The sequence below is a fragment of the Balaenoptera borealis genome (assembly GCF_965194805.1).
Source record: "Balaenoptera borealis genome assembly, chromosome: 7".
In the NCBI taxonomy this organism is placed as follows: Eukaryota; Metazoa; Chordata; class Mammalia; order Artiodactyla; family Balaenopteridae; genus Balaenoptera; species Balaenoptera borealis.
In genome coordinates this window covers 92,464,166-92,481,028 of record NC_138864.1, presented here as the reverse complement: position 1 = coordinate 92,481,028, position 16,863 = coordinate 92,464,166, and the positions used below count along the sequence as shown (strand labels likewise).

Genomic DNA, 16,863 nt, shown 5'->3' with positions numbered 1-16,863 from the left:
TTGTGTGATAGTCCCACTTGCCTGGCAATTAGAAGAACCTGAATTTAAATTTAGACCACCTTTTTTTCAGACCTGTGCACATCTTGCCAGGCCAAAACAACCCACAAAGAAAAAGTAACTGCAGACAGAAACTTTGTGTTTCGGTCCCATGAGAGCCATAAGTATCCACAGCTCACACGTGGCAGCGCTTCAGGCCTCAGTGAATGGTGAGGTCAGTTTTTTCTTCCCTCTCCCAAGAGCTGGGGAGGTAACTTGGCTTTTCTTTGATTCACACGAAGTCCTACATCTACCACTAAATAAACAAAAGACTTGCACTTACTGTTGAAGGCAGAAGAGTCTCTGAAGGACCAGGAGATTTTAGTAGTGACTATAACATGAAATAATACGAATACTTCAGAAACTGCTATGTACACTTGTCTTCACTTTTTCTGTGAAAGAATTAGCGTAGTGCTTACTGTGTAGGGACCAAATGATTTATTTTAAATGTACCTTCAATAAGATGGTAGGACTGCTGCTTTTTAAAAACTTACCTTGCCAAATTCATTGGCAAACTTCTAGCCAAATCCATTAGTTTTGTTCAGACCTTTTGGTGTTTCTTGATACCGTGAACTATATCATGAACTGTATTCTGTACCTGTGCTGTCCACTTTGATAGGCACCAGGCACCTGTGGCTATTGAGCATTAGACAGGCTAGTACAGCACTGGGATTGAGGCGTGCAGTAATCGTAAAATACATACTCGATTTTGAAGACTTGATACATATAAAATGAATATAAAACATCCCCTTAATAATTTTTATGTTGGTTATATGTTCAGAGATAACATTGTGGATATATTGGTTTAAGTAAAATATATTACTGAAGTTAATTTTGTTTCTTTCTACTTTTTAATGTGGCTACCAGAAAATGTTTAATTTCATAGGTGGCTCATATCATAGTTCTGTTAGGCAGTGCTGCTGTAGACTTGATTTAAAGAATTTTCTTTTTGAGTTCTTTTGAGGCCTCACACACATTCATTATGCTTTGCTCCTTTCCTTCTGCCCACTAACTTTGGGTGGAGAAGTCTATAACCATTGTATATCTTTTTCTTTCTCCCCAAGAGTCCCATTACTCTTAATTTGCTTGCATTTGCCTCCTATGTGAATAAATAAACATAAAACTAACCCTGACCTTCTGACTTTTCCCATATATTCCCTTCCCTCCTTACCATCATTGATTCAGTCTTGACTAAGCAGGGTGTGTTGGCCTGCTCCAATATACTTCTTTCCAAACTCCTTGTCAACTCCCAAGCCTTTCCTCCTTCCGATATGCCTTAAAATCCTTCTGTTATTGGGTCATTTGAATATATCATTGTCCAGACTGAGGTGATACCCAGTTGCCTCTTGAATCGTGGTGAAGTACTCAATGATGGGCTTTGATTTATACGTCCATATAGATTCCTTTAACATAACTGACCCTGTATCCTATGAGATCAGGATACCAGTCAAGCCAAAGCATAAATTTCTCTCTACTTACAGATGGGAGTCATGTCTTAGAGAGTATAGCCCCAAGGGCGTTGCCTCTGGAAGTGGGATGTCCTAAGTTTGAATCAAGTTTTACTGGGATAATAGTAGTGTCTTCCTCTAAGGGTTATTGGAAGGATTAAAAGAGAAAACATATGCAAAGCATGTAGCACAGCACTTGATACATAATAAGTGTCTATTCAATGTTAACTATTATTATTTTTTACCCACTTTGGAGTAATCATCTAGAATATTCTACCCCTTCCTCTTTAGTCAAGTCACCTTGTTTCATTTTCTCAGAATGGATCCTGATTTGATCTTCTAAATGGAGACTTTGAGAATAATGCAGCTGGGTTACTGATAGGTTGAATCATTGAACTGACCCTTCCTACTCTTTGTTTCTAACATCTCATCTGTGCTCAGTTGACTGCTAACATCTCTTCCCAGGTCTTCCTTCTGATTACATAGATCAACTCCAGGAAGGAAGGGCAGCACATTCTATTTCCTTGGGAAGTTCTCCGAGTGCTTAGACATGCTCCATATGTTCCACGTGCTTTGTCACTTTTATTGACCAACTGACCACTTATTCTTCTTGGAATCCTGTGTGAGGCTACCAGAAAGTGAGATCCGAGCCATGTTATTCCCTGGGTGTTACCTGTTGGGTTTGCAGCCATTGTACTGAAATGAAAAACTATTTGTTGCATCTTTGGAAAGAGTAAAAGAAACCGTTAGACTGTAGAGCCCTGTCTACCAGGTTTCCTCTCCCTTTGGCAGAATCAGTCCTCCATTTTGCTGCCTACCGTTTGATGCTTAGATTTCTCGGCAGCCGAATGTATACCCTTTATACTTGGCTTTTACAGCAAAGCCCCGTCTGCTCTCCTGTCCTTAAGACCCACCCCTCTCCATCCTCCTCCTTTCAAGCCTGAGTTCCAGCCAGCTGCATGCAGCCAGCATCTACCTGCCTTCTATTCCTTTGGTCTCCTCCTGGTCCCTTCTAGCTCTCTCAAGGCAAGGCAAACCCAGTCCTAAGCTTCATCACTCCAAAATACTGCTCCAGAGAGAGAAAGCTCAGAAAGAAACTTTTAAAAATTAAGAAATTAGCCCTTTACTCTTTCCACTTAAGTTTCCACTCTTCAGTCTTGGTGGGTCATTGTTCTGTTGTCACCTGTCTTGAGGGAAGGCAGTTATAAAAACAGCAGATAGGGTTTTAGGAGCTGCTCGGCTTTATTATTGAAAGGGAAGCATCTGATGGCTTACTTAAGGGGGAAGCAAGGGTATACAAAATTGAAGTTGGAAATTGGGGTGCCTGATGTTTAAACTATCACAGTGGTAAGATACGTTGACTTTTTCTCCTTGGACCATGGAGTAGTCGATTAAATGGAAGCAGTGCAGTCTAAAAGAATTTTCAAGAGAATTGAGTTCACTCAACAAAGTATTGTTTTTTCCCTGCTTTCCTCCTGCTGTTCCTGGTCATTGTACTAAAAAAAGAAAAAAATAACAACTTTGAAATTAGTTTTAGAATCAAATTCTACCACCTAATTTCCAGGCCTTTTATGCTTCATTGATGTCCTCCTATCTCTTGGAGTTGTAATCTTGTCTTTTTAATAGATAAAAGGATTTGTCTAGATAACTGGGTTTTTTCCCTCTAACCTAAGACTTATGTAGCAAAGGTACATTAACCACTGTCTTTATTGGGTTTAGAAACTGGGAGAAAATTTCAAGTGATTCGTTTAATTTTTAAAGATAAAAATATACTTGAATTAACATATCTGTATGGTTAGATTTAGTTACGTTCGGTAATTCGAAATTTCCAAAGTTGTACTCTGGGAATTTTAAAATCCAAAAATCATATTGTGAGAGTTTGAAATTCTAAAAATAGTCATTAAAATGAGCCTGGTTTAGGTTTGTCCAGCAAATTGTTATTGTAAACATCACCTCTGATAGACGTTAGCAGTCGAATTCTAAGAATGTGAAATAAGACTGAGCCGGTATGATTTACTGAGACATATTCAGTTCTGCGACTTGAAATAAATTGTGTAAAAATCCTCGGCTCCTGTTCAGTATGTACTAAGAGAAAATTCAGAATCTTTTCATATTATCTGTGTGTTTATGAAATCCTATTTCCTGTAGTTTGCACATGTAACTTACAACTAGCAGAAATCATATTTGCTAATCAGGTCGATTTCTACAATCTACTTTTTGCCTTAGCAACATGAGTGTTGTGGTTTCATTCCTGCCGAGACTGTACTTTTTTTTTTTTTTTTAATTATTTATTTATTTATTTATTTATTTTTGGCTGTGTTGGGTGTTAGTTTCTGTGCGAGGGCTTTCTCTAGCTGCGGCAAGTGGGGGCCACTCTTCATCGCCGTGCACGGGCCTCTCACTGTCGCGGCCTCTCTTGTTGCAGAGCACAGGCTCCAGACGTGCAGGCTCAGTAGCTGTGGCTCACGGGCCTAGTTGCTCCGTGGCATGTGGGATCTTCCCAGACCAGGGCTTGAACCCGTGTCCCCTGCATTGGCAGGCAGATTCTCAACCACTGCGCCACCAGGGAAGCCCAGACTGTACATTTTAACCCCCACAGAAGGTTAAAAGGAGTTAACCTAGGTAAGGAGCCCACACATACAAGGAGGGCAGTTTAACTCTGTGGAGGAAGCGAACAGTGTTCTTTATTTAGCTGAGGTGAAAGGAGGCTTTTGAGAGAGTTAGATTGCATTTGGGGGATTGAGCATCCTGCCTTCACATAGTCAGGTGGTCGCTTAATTCAACAGTATTGAACTGGTGTAATTCTTAAAGATTGTGTCAATGCTCCTGATTTTTTTTTTAGTAAATTTATTTATTTATTTTTGGCTGCGTTGGGTCTTTGTTGCTGAGCGCAGACTTTCTCTAGTTACGGTGAGTGCGGGCTACTCTTGGTTGCGGTGCGCGGGATTCTCATTGCGGTGGCTTCTCTTGTTGTGGAGCACAGGCTCTAGGCTCACGGCCTTCAGTAGTTGTGGTGTGTGGGCTCAGTAGTTGTGGTTCGCGGGCTCTAGAGCGCTGGCTCAGTAGTTGCACACGGGCTTAGTTGCTCTGCGGCACGTGGGATCTTCCCAGACCAGGGCTCGAACCCGTGTCCCCTGCACTGGCAAGTGGGTTCTTAACCACTGCGCGACCAGGGAAGTCCAATGCTCCTGATTTTTGAACACCGCCTTTAGAAACTTTGCTTTCTAATATTGTTTAAAGAAAACTGGTACTTATTGGCACCACCTATTGGCTAGACATATAGTGTGTGGTCTTTTTGCTCACTTTTGGAATTTCGTAATTATTAAACCATGCTCTTTTTTATTCTTTTAGAGTTTTTAATTTTCAATTAATTTTACTTTCAGAAAAGTTGCAAGAATAGTACAAAGAATTCCTAATTTCTCAAAGGTTAACATTTTACTATAGTTGCTTATCCTTCTCTCTCTTTCTCTTTCTGTGCACACACACACACACACACATGCTTTATATATATGTATATATGTGTGTATAATTATATATGTGTGTATATTATATAGACTCTTTATATAGTAATTTAATATTACTGAATTGGTATAATTCTTAAGGGTTGCATTAATGCCCCTGATGTTTATATATATATATGTATATACAGACACATATACATATATATACTTGTACATACATATATACCACACTCATATACATTTTTTCCCCACTTGAACTGTTTAAGAACAAACTGCAGGAATCATTCCTCTCTACCCCTGCTTACTCCATGGCATGGCAACATAACCACAGTACAGTGATCAAAATCAGGAAGGTAACATTGATATAACACTCTTATCTAATCTGTAGATCTCATTCAGATTTTGGCAATTTTCTCAATGTCCTGTATAACAAAAGAAACTCAAGCTGTGTTGCATGCAGTTGTCACACCTTTTTAGTTTCCTTTAAAGCATTCTCTTTTAATGACAGTGAACAAAAAAGATATAGTTCAAGATATGATATGAAAAAATGCTTTAAGATATCTGTAAAGCTGCATGCAGTACTTTAAAAAAAAAACACGCAAATTCAAACCCAAATTATAAGCTAATGGAAGTAGTGATTAGAACCTAATTTTATTCTCTAAAATTACTTATATTTTGCTAATTTAGATATAATCACTAGCAATACTGTTTGGAAGATTTGCTGCGTAGAAAAAACTTGCAGTTTATAGCAAGTATTTCAGTAAATTAAAAGAATCAGTGGTTTACTATATGCTTCATGTCTTGAAAAAATTGCAAGTAAGTAATAATAGGTACAGTAGAAAGCAAACAAACAAACAACCTTTTTAACCTTGACATAATCCTCAGTGTATGCCACTGAAATGTTGATATCCCAAATCCGAAATAAAGATGGAAACTATAAGGTGAAAATTCTCCTTTGTTTAAAAAGAAATGGTAATTCTCTCTGAATGGTCTCATCCAGCTTTCACTATATGCCAGTGGTCCCTCTTCATCTCTCATTTCTTTTCTGGTTGAGACTCAATGAAAGTAAACAACTTCAGATGTCTCTTATGTTCCTTAGTTTGACATTCCATGACTTACTATGTATTACTTCAGTCATATTTTCTCAATAACTGTTAGCCATAGACTAAACAATTCTTTAAAGAAAACATAAAAGCCTTTCCAAAACTTTGAAATAGCAGATCTGTGGACCAGCAGTTAAAATCACAAGATCATTTGCTAATACTTACCATACCTTTTACATGTTAGAAAGTAGGCATCCCAGTGGATAGGGTTACCTGTTCAGAGATCTCGAGGACATGATCTTCGGAAGGTTAAACCTGTAGTTAGACCCTTTGATTAATCCTCCATGTTGTCAAAATTGCATCCTTTAAGAGTTAAGTGTGTCAACGAAAAAACTGTCAATCTAAAAAAGAAATGGAGAGGACCTTCAAGATGGCAGAGGAGTAAGACATGGAGATCACCTTCCTCCACACAAATACATCAAAAATACATCTACATGTGGAACAGCTCCTACAGAACACCTACTGAATGCTGGCAGAAGACCTCAGACTTCCCAAAAGGCAAGAAACTCCCCACATACCTGGCTGTGTGGTGGACAGGTCTCGGTGCTCCAGCCGGGTGTCAGGCCGGGGCCTCTGAGGTGGGACAGCCAAGTTCAGGACATCGGACACCAGAGACCTCCCGGGCCCACGTAATATCAATCAGTGAGAGCTCTCCCAGAGATCTCGGTCTCAACGCTAAGACCCAGCTCCACTCAACATCCAGCAAGCTCCAGTGCTGGACACCCCATGCCAAACAACTAGCAAGACAGGAACACAACCCCACCCATTAGCAGAAAGGCTGCCTAAAATCATAATAAGTTCATAGACACCCCAAGACACACCACTGGACATGGTCCTGCCCACCAGAAAGACAAGATCCAGCCTCATCCACCAGAACACAGGCACCAGTCCCCTCCACCAGGAAGCCTACACAACCCACTGAGCGACCCTTACCCATTGAGGGCAGACACCAAAAAACAACAGGAACTATGAACCTGCAGCCTGCGAAAAGGAGACCCCAAACACAGTAAGTTAAGCAAAATGAGAAGACAGAGAAATACGCAGCAGATGAAGGAGCAAGGTAAAAACCCACCAGACCAAACAAATGAAGAGGAAATAGGCAGTCTACCTGAAAAACAATGCAGAGTAATGATAGTAAAGATGATCCAGAATCTCAGAAATAGAATGGAGACAATATAAGAAACATTTAACAAGGACCTAGAAGAACTAAAGAGCAAGCAAACAATGATGAACAACACAATAAATGAAATTAAAAATTCTCTAGAAGGAATCAATAGCAGAAAAACTGAGGCAGAAGAACAGATAAGTGACCTGGAAGATAAAATAGTGGAAATAACTACCACAGAGCAGAATACAGAAAAAAGAATGAAAAGAATTGAGGACAGTCTCAGAGAACTCTGGGACAACATTAAATGCACCAACATTCAAATTATAGGGGTCCCAGAAGAAGAAGAGAAAAAGGAAGGGACTGAGAAAATATTTGAAGAGATTATAGTTGAAAACTCCCTTAATATGGGAAAGGAAATAATCAAGTCCAGGAAGTGCAGAGAGTCCCATACCGGATAAATCCAAGGAGAAACATGCCAAGACACATATTAATCAAACTATAAAAAATTAAATACAAAGAAAAAATATTAAAAGCAGCAAGGGAAAAGCAACAAATAACATACAAGGGAATCCCCATAAGGTTAACAGCTGATCTTTCAGCAGGAACTCTGCAAGCCAGAAGGGAGTGGCAGGACATATTTAAAGTGATGAAAGAGAAAAACCTACAACCAAGATTACTCTACCCAGCAAGGATCTCATTCAGATTTGATGGAGAAATTAAAACCTTTACAGACAGGCAAAAGCTAAGAGAATTCAGCACCACCAAACCAGGTTTACAACAGATGTTAAAGGAACTTCTCTATGCAGGAAACACAAGAGGAGGAAAAGACCTACAATAACAAACCCAAAACAATTAAGAAAATGATAATAGGAACATACATATTGATAATTACCTTAAATGTAAATGGATTAAATGCTCCAACCAAAAGACATAGACTGGCTGAATGGATACAAAAACAAGACCCGTACATATGCTGTCTACAAGAGACCCACTTCAGACCTAGGGACATATACAGACTGAAAGTGAGGGGATGGGAGAAGATATTCCATGCAAATGGAAATCAAAAGAAAGCTGCAGTAGCAATTCTCATATCAGACAAAATAGACTTTAAAATAAAGACTATTACAAGAGACAAAGAAGGACACTACGTAATGATCAAGAGATCAATCCAAGAAGATATAACAATTGTAAATATTTATGCACCCAACATAGGTGCACCTCAATACATGCAAATGCTAACAGCCATAAAAGGGGAATCAACAGTAACACAATCATAGTAGGGGACTTTAAGCCCCCACTTTAACCAATGGACAGATTAACCAAAATGAAAATAAATAAGGAGACACAAGCTTTAAATTATACATTAAACAAGATGGACTTAATTGCTATTTATAGGACATTCCATCCAAAAAGCACAGAATACACTTTATTCTCAAGTGCTCATGGAACATTCTCCAGGATAGATCATATATTGGGCCACAAATCAAGCCTTGGTAAATTCAATAAACTTGAAATTGTATCAAGTATCTTTTCCAACCACAATGCTGTGAAACTAGATATCAATTACAGGAAAAGATCTGTAAAAAATACAAACACATGGAGGCTAAACAATACGCTCCCACATAGCCAAGAGATCACTGAAGAAATCAAACAGGAAATCAGAAAATACCTAGAAACAACTGACGATGAAAACACTATGGCCCAAAACCTATGGCATGCAGCAAAAGCAGTTCAAAGAGGGAAGTTTATAGCAATACAGTCCTACCTCAAGAAACAAGAAAAATCTCAAATAAACAACCTAAACTTACACCTGAAGCAATTAGAGAAAGAAGAACAAAAAAACCCCAAAGATAGCAGAAGGAAAGAAATCATAAGGATCAGATCAGAAATAAATGAAACCAAAATGAAGGAAATGACAGGAAAGATCAATGAAACTAAAAGCTGATTCTTTGAGAAGATAAACAAAATTGATAAACCATTAGCCAGACTCATCAGGAAAAAAAGGGAGAAGACTCAAATCAACAGAATTAGAAGTGAAAAAGGAGAAGTAAAAAATGAAACTGCAGAAATACAAAGGATCATGAGAGATTACTACAAGCAACTATATGCCAATAAAATGGACAACCTGGAAGAAATAGACAAATTCTTGCAAAAGCACAGCCTTCTGAGACTGAACCAGGAAGAAACAAAGTATAAACAGACCAGTCACAAGCACTGAAATTGAGACTGTGATTAAAAATATTCCAACAAACAAAAGCCCAGGACCAGATGGCTTCACAGACAAATTCCATCACACATTCAGAGAAGAGCTAACACCTATCCTTCTCAAACTCTTCCAAAATATAGCAGAGGGAGGAACACTCCCAAACTCATTCTCTGAGGCCAACATCACCCTGATACCAAAACCAGACAAAGATGCCACAAAAAAAGAATACTACAGACCAATATCACTGTTGAACATAGATTCAAAAATCCTCAACAAAATACTAGCAAACAGAATCCAGCAGCACATTTAAAGGATCATGCACCATGATCAAGTGGGGTTTATCCCAGGAATGCAAGGATTCTTCAACATATGCAAATCAATCACTGTGATACACAATATTAACAAATTGAAGAATAAAAACCATATGATCATCTCATTAGATGCAGAAAAAGCTTTTGACAAAATACAACACCCATTTATGATAAAAACCCTCCAGAAAGTAGGCATAGAGGGAACTTACCTCAACATAATAAAGGCCATATATGACAAACCCACAGCCAACATCATTCTCAATGGTGAAAAACTGAAACCATTTCCACTAAGATCAGGAACAGGACAAGGTTGCCCACTCTCACCACTGTTATTCAACATAGTTTTGGAAGTTTTAACCACAGCAATCAGAGAATAACAAGAAATAAAAGAAATCCAAATCAGAAAAGAAGAAATAAAACTGTTACTGTTTGCAGATGACATGATACTGTACATAGAGAATCCTAATGATGCTACCAGAAAACTACTAGAGCTAATCAGTGAATTTGGGAAAGTAGCAGGATACAAAATTAATGCACAGAAATCTCTTGCACTCCTATACACTAATGATGAAAAATCTGAAAGAGAAATTAAGGAATTACTCCCATTTACCATTGCAACAAAAAGAATAAAATTCCTAGGAATAAACCTACCTAAGGAGACAAAAGACGTCTAAGCAGAAAACTATAAGACACTGATGAAAGAAATTAAAGATGATGCGAACAGATGGAGAGATATACCATGTTCTTGGATTGGAAGAATCAACACTGTGAAAATAACTATACTACCGAAAGCAATCTACAGATTCAATACAATCCCTATCAAACTGCCAATGGCATTTTTCACAGAACTAGAACAAAAAATTTCACGATTTATATGGAAAAAAAAGACTCCGAATAGCCAAAGCAATCTTGAGAAAGAAAAACGGAGCTGGAGGAATCAGGCTCCCTGACTTCAGACTATACTACAAAGCTACAGTAATCAAGACAATATGGTACTGGCAGAAAACAGAAATATCGATCAATGGAACAAGATAGAAAGCCCAGAGATAAACCCACGCACCTGTGGTCAACTAATCTATGACAAAGGAGGCAAGGATATACAATGGCGAAAAGACAGTCTCTTCAAAAAGTGGTGCTGGAAAACTGCACAGCTACATGTAAAAGAATGAAATTAGAACACTGCCTAACACCGTACACAAAAATAAGATTAAAGACTTAAATGTAAGGCCAGACTCTATAAAACTCTTACAGGAAAGCATAGGCAGACCACTGTTTGACATAAATCACAGCAAGCTCATTTTTGACTCACCTCCTAGAGTAATGGAAATAAAAACAAAAATAAACAAATGAGACCTAACGAAACTTAAAAGCTTTTGCATGGCGAAGGAAACCATAAACAAGACGAAAAGACAACCCTCAGAATGGGAGGAAATATTTTCAAATAAAGCAACTGACAAAGGATTAATCTCCAAAATATACTAGCAGCTCATGCAGCTCAATATCAAAAAAAACAAACAACCCAATCCAAAAATGGGCAGAAGACCTAAATAGACATTTCTCCAAAGAAGATATACAGATTGCCAACAAACACATGAAAGGATGCTCAATATCACTAATCATTAGAGAAATGCAAATCAAAACTACAATGAGGAATCACCTCACACTGGTCAGAATGGCCATCATCAAAAAATCTACAAACAGTAAGTACTGGAGAGGGTGTGGAGAAAAGGGAACCCTGTTGCACTGTTGGTGGGAATGTAAATTGATACAGCCACTATGGAGAACAATATGGAGGTTCCTTAAAAAACTAAAAATAGAACTACCATATGACCCAGCAATCCCACTACTGGGCATATACCCTGAGAAGACGATAATTCAAAAAGAGTCATGTACCACAATGTTCATTGCAGCACTTAAGTGTCCATCGACCGATGAATGGATGAAGAAGATGTGGCACATATATACAATGGAATATTACTCAGACATAAAAAGAAACAAAATTGAATTATTTGTAGTGAGGTGGATGGACCTAGAGTCTGTCATACAGAGTGAAGTAAGTCAGAAAGAGAAAAATAAATACTGTATTCTAACACATATATATAGAATCTAAAAAAACAAAAGTGGTTCTGAAGAACGTAGTGACAGGACAGGAATAAAGACCCAGATGTAGAGAATGGACTTGAGGACACGGGGAGGGGGAAGGGTAAGCTGGGACGAAGTGAGAGAGTGGCATGGACATATATACACTACCAAATGTAAAATAGATAGCTAATGGGAAGTAGCCACATAGCACAGGGAGGTCATCTCGGTGCTTTGTGACCACCTAGAGAGGTGGGATAGGGAGGGTGGGAGGGAGATGCAAGAGGGAGGGGATATGTATACATATAGCTGATTCACTTTATTATACAGCTACAACTAACACAACAATGTAAGGCAATTATACTCCAATAAAGATGTTAAAAAATCCTAATCATAAAAAAATAAAATAAAAAAATAAAAATAAAAAAGAAATGGAAAATTTTATTTGAGCCAACCTGAGGATTATAACCCAGGAGACAGTCTCTCAGAGAGTTCTGAGTACTGTTCTGAAGGGGTAAAGGGGGAGGCCATTATGTAAGTGATATATTACATATTTATCTATCTATCTATATATATACACATATATATATCAATATGTATATGCACTATACGTATTGCATATACCCCTTGACAAATGGGTATATGCAATTAAGCATCTTGGTAGAAGGTTACTGTTGCTCTTGAGATAATGATATCTTAGTCAATGGTACTTTTCTAAGTATGGGAAGATGCAAGAAATTGGGTTCATAAAGTTTGCTCCTGAAAATATCTAACTCTGTGAGGGCCAGTTCTGCTAGTTTTCCCAGAGCACAGAGTACCTCATCTTTATCTTCACCCTGTACTGTAGGTTAGTAACTGCAGTTGCTAATGACTTGATTATTGTAGAACAGGATGGTGGGCAACATTCTTTATTTTATAATTCTTTCCCTTTCAGTCTTAATTTCAACCAAGGTTTGGGGGGCATTTTGTGACCAGTTTGTCCCACAGTCCTAGGAATGCTTATTCCCGGGACAGGCGGAGATTTTGTTGATGGGCCACTCAGTGTATTATTCCTGGTCTAGGTCCTGTTAACAGTAGCAAAAATCCTCTTGACCGCCTGTCTTACTAGTCTGTTGTGGTCCAGGACATGGTTCCCTCTTGTTGCTTCTTCCCATGTCTATCGTTACACTATTTCAATCCTTGATCTTGTGGGACTATATGTTTAGTCAATTGTTTCAAGTCTCCTAATCATCATTAATTTTATCTGAGGCTCAGTCATGCATTTGGTAATGCAAGAAACAATAATCTTGTGAAATAGACAAAATAGAAGTAGGATAGCTAATAACATTAATAAGATCATTAGTAAGTATTTAAGCTAAGAATTTCAATTAGGTTCAGCCCAGGTTGTCTGACCAGTTTGTTCTTCACCAATTGCTCTCTTTAAAAGAAATAATATATTGGCACTGTACATAAAATTCACCAAAGATATCTGCACACACAAGGCGAGTGTTGGGTGCCTTACAGGATTGAGAAGGGAATGTTTTCTTCTAAGGAGTTGCATGGCTGGCACCAGAAGAAGAAAAATTGATCTTCATGGTTGAACAGTTATTTCTGCCATTGGGGAGGTCTTATTAACACATAATGCAGATGCAAAGTGCAAGCTAGAGGGGAGGGCAGAAGCCCAAAAGGGCAGAGAAAAATTTTATGTTTAAAGTTTTCTTGTCTTGCCTTAAAATATGAATTTTTATTTCATCAAACAGTTTAAATGGTCAGTAATAGGTATATTCACAAATTAAATAATACTGGCTGAAAATCAGAAATCAAGGTGTGATTCTTTAGAAAGGAGAGTAATTTTTTTTTAACTTTAAATTGGCTTTTAAAATGCATCAGAAAGAGGAGATACATCCCCAAATTTGAGCAGTCGCAACAATCACATAAGTGTCTAGGTTTTCAGTATGAAAATGTTAAAGGTCTTTTTTTTAGTTTTTCTTTTATTTGGGTATAGTTGTTTTACAATGTTGTGTTTCTACTGTACAGCGAAGTGAAGTAGAGTTCCCTGTGCTATACAGCAGGCACTTATTAGTTATCTATTTTATACATATTAGTGTATATATGTCAATCCCAATCTCCCAATTCATCCCACTCCCTGCCCCGGCTTTCCCCCCTTGGTGTCCATATGTCTTTTCTCTACATCTGTGTTTCTATTTCTGCCTTGCAGACCAGTTCATCTGTACCATTTTTTTAGATTCCACATATATGTGTTAATATGTGATATAGAATTATGCCATAGATTTAGTGGGAAACGGTTTAATGGTAGTGGAGTTTAAAGAAGTTCGAATAAGATAAACTCCATTATTAAAATGATCATGGGGAAGGTGAGGATGCTGGTAGTGTTTATAATATTTGCCTTTGCTGCAGAGTTCATAGATCATAGAGATTTTGTACAAAACGAGGAGGAAGCCAGTACTGGGAGGATGGCCTTAGTCACACCATGTAAGCCACCAAACGTCTTTTTTAGGCTAAAACTTCTGAGGCTATCTGCCAAACTGTATTAAAAAAAAAAAAAAAAAACAAATATGTTCCATGCATTTGAATGCTTATAATTGGAAAACCTCTGGCGATGGAAAACTTCGTTCTTTGTAAACTGATGCTGCATTTACATATATTGAGACATGGAACATATCCATAAAGTTGTGTAATTCTCTATAAAATGCATTCTTATATCCCAGTCCTTAGTTTGTTAGATCAGATCCTTAAGAATTATTTTAAATGCCTTTGTTAAACCAAAAAAAAAAAAGAAAGAAAGAAAGAAATGTTAAAGAACACTTGTCCTTTGGGTAATCTGGTCCTGCTGGAGAGAGGCTTTGAGCAGCTTGGTGGCCTCCTTCATATAATGAACACACATTTCAGTAGGCCTAGAGTGCTGTCACAGCTCCCACTTTATTTCTTCATCTAACCTGGCCCATTTCTACACTCTCATCCCTTCCTAATGCTTCTGGGTTTTCCTCAGTTGACTCATTTTCCAACAGTCTTGTCTCACTTGAACCACTCCTACCAGACATTTGGCTTCCTTTCTTCCCTCTGTTCCAGAGACCCTCACACCCTGTCCCTGACCTCCCTGTGTAAACACCTCGCCTCATCCCTTCAGGATTTTACTGTTTGATGCAGCCAGGATGTACCCCTGAAAGTTATATATGCTTCTGGTGTTTTATTTTAAAAGTCAATTACCTTACCTTATAGACACAATATAGAATATTCTAGTACCCAAAGCAAAACTCAGATGACAGATTTTGTAAATCAAGCACATAGAAGGCAAGAGAAGTAAAAATTCTTGCTCTGATAATAATGAGGTCTTAGGATTTCAGAAAAGAACAAATTTTACTGAAGATGAATTTATGACAGACTCTAATAATATCATCTTTAGGAAGTTTTGCTGACACCTCACGACGTTAGTAATTTTGTGGTTCAAGTTTAGAAGTCCTAGCAGTTACGTTTTACCCTTAGCCCCCTACCTTCCGAACACAAAGTATGCAAGTACTGTCAAGAAATAGTGTTTTTAGAGTTTTGCTCCGGAACAGCAGCACGAGGAGCTGCATGAAACCACTCAAAATTGGAAAAACTATAACTGGTAAAGATCATACTTTTAAAAAGCATTAAAGTCTGAAAATTTTCTTAAGCGCATACAGCAAATGAAGAAATACTTATTCAAGAATAATACTAAATCTTGTGCTCGCTTCGGCAGGACATATACTAAAAATTGGAACGATACAGAGAAGATTAGCATGGCCCCTGTGCAAGGATGACACGCAAATTCGTGAAGCGTTCCATGTTTTTGGGATATATGTACCTGTATAGCTGATTCACTGTGTTATAAAGCAGAAACTAACACACCATTGTAAAGCAATTTTACTCCAATAAAGATGTTAAAAACAACAAAAAAGAATAACACTAAATCTTGATAAGAACAGAGAGAGTGGGTGACACTTGTGCCACAGCCCACTTCCTCCCTCCCACCTGCCCCTGCTCAGTGTGATGGAAGTTCTCCTCTAGGCACTTGTGGCCAAGAAGATGGGGCTGCTTCTCCCCTCAGCTCTCAATCAAGGGATACTGCATCTGACCAAGAGGTGAAGGCCTCCAGTGTTTCTCATCTCCATTAGTTCTGAGTTGCAGAGGCTGAATTCCTGGCAAAAGTGGCTAAAAGGCTGGGGGCTCCCTTCTACCACCCCACCCCACTCATAGGGCAGAGGGTCCATCATAGATACAGCAAGCCAAGAATATTGGGGCGTCAATTACCCTTGCCCCAGCTCACTCACTGGGTAGAGGTTCCACATGAGGAGACCAGAGGTTACTGGCCCAGCCTAGCACTGGCTCATAAAGCATGGGTGTCACTCTAAAGAATGGACCCACCTCCAGCTCTGGAGCAGTGGGTCAGAGACTTGGCCCAGGGAAGAGGCAGTCCATAAAGAGAGAAAACTCACAAGCTCTGCTGAAAGAAAATGATTTTATTTGAAACAGAGTCTGCAGAAATTTAAGCCTATAGGAACTCTTGAAAACAGTGGAGATTTTGGGGGGAAAATTGGTTTTCCTCAGAAAAGAAAGAAAAAGAAGAAAAATGAACAGAACCTCAGAAAAATCCCACCAGGCACACCAACCTGTATAAAAAGAGAGTACCAGAAGGAAAGGAGAGATAGAAAGGAGCAGGAAACATATTTTTTAAAATATTGACAAAAAACTTTCCAAATTTGATGAAAACATTAATCTACACATCCAAGAAGCTCAATCACTCATCAGTTTCACTCTTCCTCATTCCAATCCCATTTTCCAGGCAACCCTAAGAATACTTTCTTAAAACACAAATTGGATCATGTTTCCTTTACTTAAAATTCTCCAATGGCTTCTTTTTGCATTTAGAATAAGAGTAATTAATTATGGCTTCCGTGACTGCTGCTTTTCTTTCCTGCCTCCCCTCCAGCCTCATTTGACTCCTCTTGCTTCAGACACAGTGGCCTTCCTCCAGTTTCTCCATCACCCCAAGCTCTTTCCTGTTGCAGGACCTTTGCACGCGCTCTTTTCTCTTCCTGGTGCATCATCTCCCCATCTTTTGCATTGCCATTTTTTTCTGTTTCCAAGCT

The 16,863-nt window shown here is 38.5% G+C and overlaps 1 protein-coding gene across 4 annotated transcripts in view; it reads left to right on the top strand.

Moving 5' to 3' along the window:
* DOCK4 (dedicator of cytokinesis 4) overlaps positions 1–16,863 on the top strand; it is a 486,764-nt gene that overhangs the window by 264,482 nt on the left and 205,419 nt on the right. The gene's annotated exons all lie outside the window — the stretch shown is intronic.